Source organism: Phyllostomus discolor, chromosome 5 (genome assembly GCF_004126475.2).
Source record: "Phyllostomus discolor isolate MPI-MPIP mPhyDis1 chromosome 5, mPhyDis1.pri.v3, whole genome shotgun sequence".
In the NCBI taxonomy this organism is placed as follows: domain Eukaryota; kingdom Metazoa; phylum Chordata; class Mammalia; order Chiroptera; family Phyllostomidae; genus Phyllostomus; species Phyllostomus discolor.
Window position 1 is genome coordinate 39174847 of NC_040907.2, and position 9111 is coordinate 39183957.

General features: G+C 42.6%; 1 long non-coding RNA gene across 1 annotated transcript; it reads left to right on the plus strand.

Moving 5' to 3' along the window:
• Nucleotides 1-255: 255 nt before the first annotated feature.
• On the plus strand, nt 256-6229 carry LOC118500633. Its single transcript, XR_004903211.1, has 3 exons — nt 256-445; nt 2027-2113; nt 4855-6229. It is a non-coding gene; the product is annotated as an uncharacterized LOC118500633 (long non-coding RNA).
• The last annotated feature ends 2882 nt before the right edge of the window (nt 6230-9111 follow it).

A 9111-nucleotide genomic window follows, 5' to 3' on the forward strand; every position in this document is an offset into this window, starting at 1 on the left:
GAAGGTTTTCACTCGGACTGCTGATTGAGTGGCCTCCTGTTATCCCCTTTTCTCTGACGCCTTCACCCCTTTTTTGCTTGGCCTCCCCTGCTCAGGCCCTCACTTTCACACAACTGCCATGGAACGAGCTTCTCCCACAGATTAGAAAGGAAACTGGCATAGGAAGTGCTTTAACTGGCCAAAGTGGAAACATTTCTCAGGGCTCTCTCCAACCGGGACAATGTCCAGGGCCAGGAAGAAGAGTTTTCTTTTGGGAGCTGGGGCGGTGATCAGATGGACCAAGAGGGTACAAGGTGAAGTAGCAATGCCTCTCACAGAACTGGCTGTGGGACAAGTTTCGTTCACAGATCTCTGGAGTAGAGCTGAGGAGAAGACAAGCGTGTGGGAGGAAGAAGTTGAAACCACACTGCTGTTTATACTTCCTAATCTAAACCTGAGATTTACGGTAGGTCCTGAATAGAGGGCTCCATGTCAGAGGCTAAAGATGTGGTTTTTACAAAGCTCTTTGTGAGGTTTGGGTTCCAAGCAGGGCTACTTGGGGGCCCAGCAGGCAAAGCGAGACCCAGGTTTGTGGAAGAAGGCCCCTTCCCCAGCGAGGCAGGGAAGTGGGTGCCACTCGGGGCTGCCCTGAGGACTGAGCTTTGAGAGCCCTGGGAAGGAAGTGCCACGCTCACCACTGGGAGTGGTGACAGGGCGGAGCCCCCTCCAGAAGACTGCAAGCTGCAGATATCCCTGAGGGGGCACACATCCCTGTGTTTGTGAGACATCTCAGAAAAACCCAGGTGAGGACGCTGAGCCAGCAACATCTGAAGTGTTCATGTCACTTCTGTCCCAACAGCCTGCTGAGTGAGTGTCCTAGGGGATGTAGCAGTATCAGTCTTGATTCCAGAACTTACTGGGAGGTGGGGAGGCACGCTGATCAGTGACAGTGGGCTTGGGGCCACCAGCAGCTGGCAGTGGGCTGAGCTGCCAGGAGGCGCTCTGACTGGACCCTGCAGCAGGCCCGGAGGAGGAGGGGGCAGGGCTGAGCAGACCACCTCCAGGTCCTGGGGTTGGGGGGATGGGGGTGGGGGTGCGGTTGGGGGTGTGGGGGTTTGGGAAGCATTCTGGTCTCAGCCTCAGGCTCTGATTCAGGGAAGGTGTTGGTCTAAAAGCAAAGACTGGGCAGGGATGCAAGGGCATGTCAGACTGTGGAGTGGTGACTAAGATTTGGTGAGACCACACTGTGTCTAGTGGTTACATACAGGAGTGGAGCCCGACTACCAGTGCTGAAATCTCAGCTCTACTCCTTCTCAACTCTGCAACCCCGGGAAATCACTTAGTCTGGCTGGGCACTCAGAGAGTGCTAAGTAGGCACAGCATAAGCATCAGCTTCTATTACTGTTATCTTATATGCCAGTGGTTACACACACATTCAAGGTGGGTATAATCTGATCATACAGTCGGCCTTCAGTGGACCTGCCCATGAGAAGGTGGAAGTAAGAAGCTCAAGAAACAGGCTGCAGAGAACAAAATCTGGTCTTCCGAAAGCCCTCTGCTGAACAATAACGACAATAACCATGACATTACCAGGAAGGGCAAAAGTAGGTGTATAGTCATGAGTACATGGAACACAGTTTATTTTTGTGTTAATAGTTATTAATTATTGTATTATTTTCCATGGGAACCACTGTAAAGCTACTTTTGCCACACCCTGTATTTCTAACTGAGAAAGAAATATGTGTATATGTTATTGTTGTAAACATTTAAATAGTAAAAAGGCATAGTGTGAAAACCATATTTTCATCTGGCTCCCAGAACCTTCTCTAGTCCTCCTTAGGAGGGTGGTTTCTTAAAACAGACGTCACATATACAAATGTGTGTGTGCAATATCCTTACTACTATGCCCCTCAAATTCATTTTATTTAGGTAATTTTTACTGAGCACTTATGCTTTCCCAAGCACAATGCTAGGATGGTCACATGTGTGTTCTCGTTTGGTCCTGTAACAACCTCGTGTGGTGTCTGTTGCTTTGACTGCCACACAGATGAGGAAAAGGAGGCTTGATGAGGGAAGCTAAACAGTCGCCGGCAGCCAACGGACTGAAGACTGGAGGAGCTGGGAGTCAAATCAGGTCTGATTGACTTCAAGGGGGTCCATTTCTTGCTATTTCACGCTGCCTCTTCAGTGCTTATTGGGAAAATGCTTTCTGTAAATTTCAAAATTTGACTTCAAAAGGTCTAAAATAGGCTCTGGATGCTTACAGCTGTAATTAGAAAGTCAAGAGAAAAACCTAAGGTAGACTTATTTACAGGGGCCCCTGGCTCATTCATGTGTCCAGTGTCCTTTTATTTTTATTGAAAAACATTTTTGGAGATTTTATTTATTTATTTTTAGAGAGAGGGGCAGGGAGGGAGAAAGAGAGGGAGAGAAACATTCATGTGCAAGAGATACATCAATTGGTTGCCTCTCTCACACCCTTAACTGGGGACCTGGCTTGCAAACCAGGTATGTGCCCTGAATGGGAATCGCACTGTCAACCTTCTGGTTTACAGGCTGGCTCTTAGTCCACTGAGCCACACCAGCCAGGGTCAGTGTCCATTTATTAGTTGTCACCTATAGAAGTTGTGCTGGTTCCCATGGAATGCGGCTGGGGCTTGACCTAAGATTAGTGTGTGTGTGCATGCATGGGTGTGTGTTTGTGTGTGCACACATGCATGTGTGTGACATTTGAGTTAGAGAAACCTGAGAAGCAATGACACTGAAGGTTTGCCCTTGGTAAAGATCAAAGCCAAGAGTGGAATAAACTTTTCCGGATGCTCACCCCTTTATTTTCACTAATTTTTAAAGAATCAAAGTCCTGTCCCAGAGAAAAGAGTCACCCCGGTTTAGGTAAAGATCTAAAACAGGATAATGATGTTTACTTTGCTCTCTCACTGGGAGGACTGGAGATAATAGTACGTGTTTGTGCTTCTCCAACTGGGTCATCATAACTCTGCTTACACAGCGGTATGTGTCAGGGCCTCGAGAAGGCACAGAATGGCTTTGGTGTTCTAAACTATGGGTGCACAGTAAATCAGAAGATACAATTGATTCTTTTTTTTAAATTTTATTTTAATCATTGTTCAAGTACAGTTTTCTCCCTTTTACTCCCATTCCAGCCCACCCACCCCTAGTTTTTGTCCATGTGTCCTTTAAATTTGTTCCTGTAAACCCTACCCATTCCCCAAGAGAACGAACACCCTAGGGACAAAATATATCCTAGTGGTTAAAGGCACTATGTCCACAGCCCGGCTGTCGGAGTCTAAATTCTGGCTCCAGCACTTGCCGGCTGTGCAAACTCAGGTGAGTTACTTCACTTCCTTATCCCTGTTTTCTCACCTACAGAGTGGAGGTAATAACAGCTTCAGCTTCATAGGAACGCCATAAACACTGGGGCAATGATGTATGTAAAAAACTTAAAACAGCATCTCTTATAAGTGCTCAGTAAATGTTAGTCCTATTATGTGGTAGAGAATGTGAAAATCACATTCATTTAAAAGACAAAACAGGAGACGTCAACAAATGTTTACCCTTGCTGCAGTCATCCTTGGGCTGTGTTTTTACAACCAGCTGGGGTCTCATGCTCATTTTGTGCATTAGAGGGCACTTTTCTGGAAAATTTTGAGGGGCGCTGTGTCTACACAGTCCCTAGCACATAATTGGTGCAAAATACATTATACATTATGGTTGTCATCATCAGTATCGTCTGTACCATCCAGAGGAGTGTTAGATCTGTCCCACTCGAGGGGTTGTTCGCGTATCTTCAAGGGCTGACATTGTCAGTGGCAGGTACTTGACTGCTCTGTTGAGCAGGGCCTGTGGAGGCGTTTGTAAGGCCCAGGGGAAAATTGGAGCTAGTTCATTTGAAGATGTGAGGGTTCAGAATGGGTTCTGACTATTCTCCCTGTTGATTCTTTCACTAGGTAGCTATGAAAAGCTTTTGGTGATTTTAAAAAATCAAATTGACTAAGAGGACAAAAATTAGCCATTTTGAAAGAGCTACTGAAAATTTGCAGGGTACTAAATATATGAAAAGAATTTAACCTTACTAAAACCTCCCAAATGTAAATTAAAACAACTTGACTATATGTGTATTTTTTAGCTTGTTCAATGTTGGGAAACTGATAAAACTCAGTGCTGACAATGGGATGACGAGATGGGTGTTGAGTTACATCTGAGCCTGTGCAGTTGAAATTGCTATAATCCACATCACCCTTGAAGTGACCTTTAAGTACAGCACACATGACTTATGTTTTATAATTCCCTGTACTAATTGATTTAGAAAGCTTTTTGTTTTGAAAATGTCTATCACTCACAGAAATAAACTGTGTGAGAAAAATCTCTATAGCTATTACTTAGCTTCAAATACTGTCAATATCTTGCTGTATTTGGTTTGTCTGCCAAATAACCTCCCTGCCTTTTATTTTGCTGCATTATTTTAAAGCAAATCATAGACATTGTGTCATTATGTGTTACATACTTGTCTATATTTTAAAAAGTGAAGTATTTTTTATTTAACCATAATGTCATTATCACACCCAGCAAAAGTAACAATAATTTATTGATATCATCTAGTAACAGCTTTCCTTTATTTTATAAAAAGTTATTTTTTTACAGTTGGTTTGTTTGAATCGGAATTCCGATAATGCCCATGAGTCACACTAATTTTTACACATAATAGAGAGTTGAGAAGCACTAAACCAAATTAGAGGAAGAAAGGAAAGGATTAATTATAATTACAGCTAATGAAAATGGCTTAATGGAGGTAATGTTTTGAAACCTATTAATGTGCTTTTTTATTTTACTTTCTTCTATTCTTGACCTTTGCTTTAGCTGGCTTCTGGCATCCATCATCCTGGGGGAAGATCGTGATATTTAAGAGAAGAAATGTAAAAGGAAAGAACAAGTTAATATTCCTCCTCTGACAGGCAAAATAAAATGATCCAGAAAGAAAATAACCTCGCAAGCCAGGTGTTCTCTTGAAAGAGGATTGATTTCTACCTTCCTTTAATCTTCCTTTAACTTTTCAACAATTTGGCCCAATTGACTCAGCTTATGGAATTTTCCCAGTGTGTACAAAAAAACACTGCTGTGCTCCATTAAGCCATCTCCAAGAGGCTAGAATAAAAGACGAGGGCATGATGTATTGGTGAGAGATAGCTGACCTTTGGGGTCCTATGAGATAGTGAGAAGGAGAAAGAAAGAGGAAGGAGGAATGAGGAGTTTAGAGATCAATTTAGATTGGGCGTTCTCCTAGCTTGGCCCAGAAAGTGGGGAGGCACATGGGATAAGTGGCGCTGTCACCAAGGGCAGATCATCATCCTGGGGTGTGACCACATCCACATGGCAGTGTGCTATGGCTAGAAAGAGGGAGGCTACAAAGCTTAGCTTTCCTGACCTATACTTATTTCCAGTGAAAATGGTGGGAATTTGTTTGGGGAATATTGCCAATGGGAGTCACCATGGCTGGACAGGGTTAAGGTGCTCTGGATAAGGACCACATGCCAAACCACCTGGGCCAGGCAAAATTAGAGTCATAACAAAAGAGAGAGAGTCTCAAACTAACAGAAGAGTCTAAATTACCAGGGAGGGCTGGTGTGAGGCAGAGCCATCCAGGCAATCCCATGGCCCTGACCAGTGGAGGAAAGCCTGGTCTATAAGTTCCTCTACTTAATACAGACATAAACTTCAGTTGCGAACCCCAGCAGGTAGACCAGGGACCATGCAACTGAGCCAGAAGAGCCAGAGTAGCCAGAGGAATGAATTGTTACCTTCCATGATGTCATTTAAGCCCCACCTATCTCCCTCACACCCAGGTGCCATCTTGGAGAGGAGCCAGGCAGGGAGCCAGAATGGTATGTTGGAGAGACTCACCCTTTTTCCCTCCAGAAAATAAACATTCTTTGAAGCGATTGTTTATATTATTGTGTTATACTATAGTTCAAACATGACTAGACATGGAAGTAATCAGGTCATCCTTTTGAATGGCTTTTGGCTATGTCCAAAAAATCAACCACTCTCAGAGGGCAAAGATTAGCCATTATTGAAAGGCTTCTAAAAATATTCTAGTTGATAAATACATGTCAAAAAAGTTAACCTCACTAATTGTTCACTCAAATGTAAACTAAAAGCACTACCCCATACTTTCTTTTTTGAGGTCAGTAAACATTGGAAAAAAATACAAAAACTATATGAGACAGGAGGAAAAGAATGACAAAATAAAGGAGCTACAAGTTCTTGGTCAAGGAGTGAAATGTACCCTGGCACAACACTAACATTTATTATGCACTTTCTACATGTCTGGTGCTGCTTTATGATTTTAGGTGTGTTGTTTTATTAAACCTTCATGATAACTCTATGAAATATATACTCTCACCACCCTATTTTACAGATGGGGAAACCAAGCCACAGATATGTTAAAACCTTGATAAGTTTGCAGTTACAAAATGGGAGACTTGGGATTTGAATCCAGGAAGTCAAGTGTAAGGGCCATTTACCTTAACCTCTGCCCACCCAGATGTGCTCACACAAACCCTTCTGTTTATGTGACAACTATGAGATCCTTAGCACTGATGGGGGTGGAGGTGGAGAATTTTAAGCATTTCTTCTTTTTTTCTGGTCTACTTTAGCATTGCTCCTCTATAACCTTAATGTTTATGGATACAACTCTTTGTTGCAAGGATTGATATATTTCTGAAAATACCTGGCATAGGCTTAGCTGATGTAGGTGCTTAATCAGTGTTGCTCATTGAATCCAAATCTTGCTTACTCTGTCCATTGACACATGTTATTCTTTGCAAATGTCTAGAGAAGATCTTGGCCACTTGCTTCCTATTGTTGCAAGGTAGCATTTCCTGTTGTGGCTCTTCTGGATAGTATCACTCTCATGCCCTGAATTTCTTTTGTCACCTTATGAGGAAGTCTACTTCTGGGTAGTTGCTGCCCTTTCAGCCTGAGATTCAGAATAAATACAAATGGAGCAAACCTGACTCAACAACCATCTGGCCAAATGCAGCTGTCTGGCAGGCTGATGCAGTGCTTCCCAGCCCGGTTTAGCCTGGATTGACTGAACCAGAGTTGATCTACAGACTTGTAATTGTGAGAATAAATGCTTGTTGTTGAAAGCTATTGAGTTTTGGAGTGGTTGTTATGCAGCATTATAGTAACAAAAGCTAACAAATACAAGGAGCTATGTTCTGAAGTCCACAGGCAGGTTAAATATGTGAATGATGTGACCTGTTGCTTCTGAGAAGATAAAGAGTATAACTTTAGGAAAGTAACATGGACCTATACTTCTATCTATGTCAGCAATTTATTTCCAATCCTGGAAAATAATCAAGAATATGGACAAAAGTTCATTACAGTGTTATTCCTAATAGTGAACATTGGAAATAATCTTAAAGAACAACATTAGAATCATGATAAAATAACCTATGGGTTAGCTATATGGATGGACTGTTATACAGTCTGTTAGAAGTAGGTTCAGTTAAGAAACCTAAAATAGTGATTTGAGTCAAGTTGAAACTGAATTCTCTCAACCAGTGAAGTCTGAGGAAAGGCAATCCAAAATCAATTCAATGGCTCAATAGTTACAGTCACTTTCCATCTCTCTGCTCCATCATCCTGAAAGTGAAGTCCCTGTCTTCAGGGTTCAAGATGAGAGCTGGAGCACCAGCCATCACAGCTGTGTTTCAAGCAACATAATGGAAAAAAGAGCAAAGAAGTATGTACACTCTCACTTTAAGGAAACATCTTAGACTTCCTCACACAACACTGTGGTTGTATCTCAATTTAATCACAACAATGTGTGTGTCCAGCCAAAAATTTGGGTTTTGCAACCATGGAAGAAAACAAGAGAATAAATATTGGGAGATACACTTAGTAATCTGAATTATAAATATGAATACCTCTAGGGTATTCTGTCTTACAATTTACTTTGGTGGCTGCTATCTAATGACTTTATGCCTCAGATAAAAGATACCTATATTCCTAGAGTTTGTATTTCCCATGGATTAAGTGTGGGCCATGGGTGAATGGGAGCTGGTGTGGGTGACTGCCTAGAGCTGGGAACAGACTCCACAGATAAGAGGCAAGAGGTGAGTGTATAGATTCCTAGGGGCTGCAGAAGCTGTAAGCCACAAGCCAGAGGAGAACACATTATTATTATCAAGGAAACTACAGGTGTGAGGTCTCTTAGAAGTAATGAAATTCTGTTTAAGAGTGAGCTTTATACACTGCTGAGCTGAGAGAGAGTATGATAAGCTATCTTATGACAGTGTCAGTCCATTAAGGCTGTGCCTGGCTTTATTATCTTGCCTTCCTTTCCTCTCTTTAACCCTGGTAGGCCAGGTAACACAGTGAGAAGGGTGAGGAAATGTGGAGGTATAAGGTGGACAAGAAGGGAAGCAGGACCTCGTCTTTCCTCCACTTTCCCCACCTGGCTCAGGCAAGCTATATGCTTGAAGCAGGCTGCCAGCTAGGGGTGATGGAGAGTACTCTGAATCAAGTTTGGAGCGTTGATTATTCCATGGGGCTTTTAATAATCAAACTGAGAATAAATCTGTGATTTGAAAAAACCTGTGAGATATTTAAAATAAAAATCACCTAAGTGTGAGCAGATGATTCATGAGAACTGTCATAGTTTTCTTTCAGAGGGTGGGGAAGGGCGGGGGTTCCCCTGTTGAATTGATTTTAAGAAGTATAGGAGACAACAGCTGCCTCCTTTAAGTCCAAGTTGTGCATCATACCAGTTGCATATAGGATTTTTCTTATGCGATAACATTAACCCAAGAGGCAATATACAGATTTACATATACTTGTAATGTAATATGACTCAACTATTTGACAAGAGAGAGCAGAGGAATGTGAGCAAGAGGCTTGTGTAAGAATCTGTATGTGTCGGAAGATGGAAGTGATTAGACGTGCTAGGCAGTGAGTGTGAGAATGTGCATGAGGGAGTCAGAGTGAACGAACAGCTGTGCAGTAAATGTGTCACCGTCAGTGCATGCTGTGGTCTGCGCGAGCAGGGATGACTGGTAGATTTCTTTCATCCTCCCTCTATGGATCTGGCTGAAGAGGGTACTGTCCCAG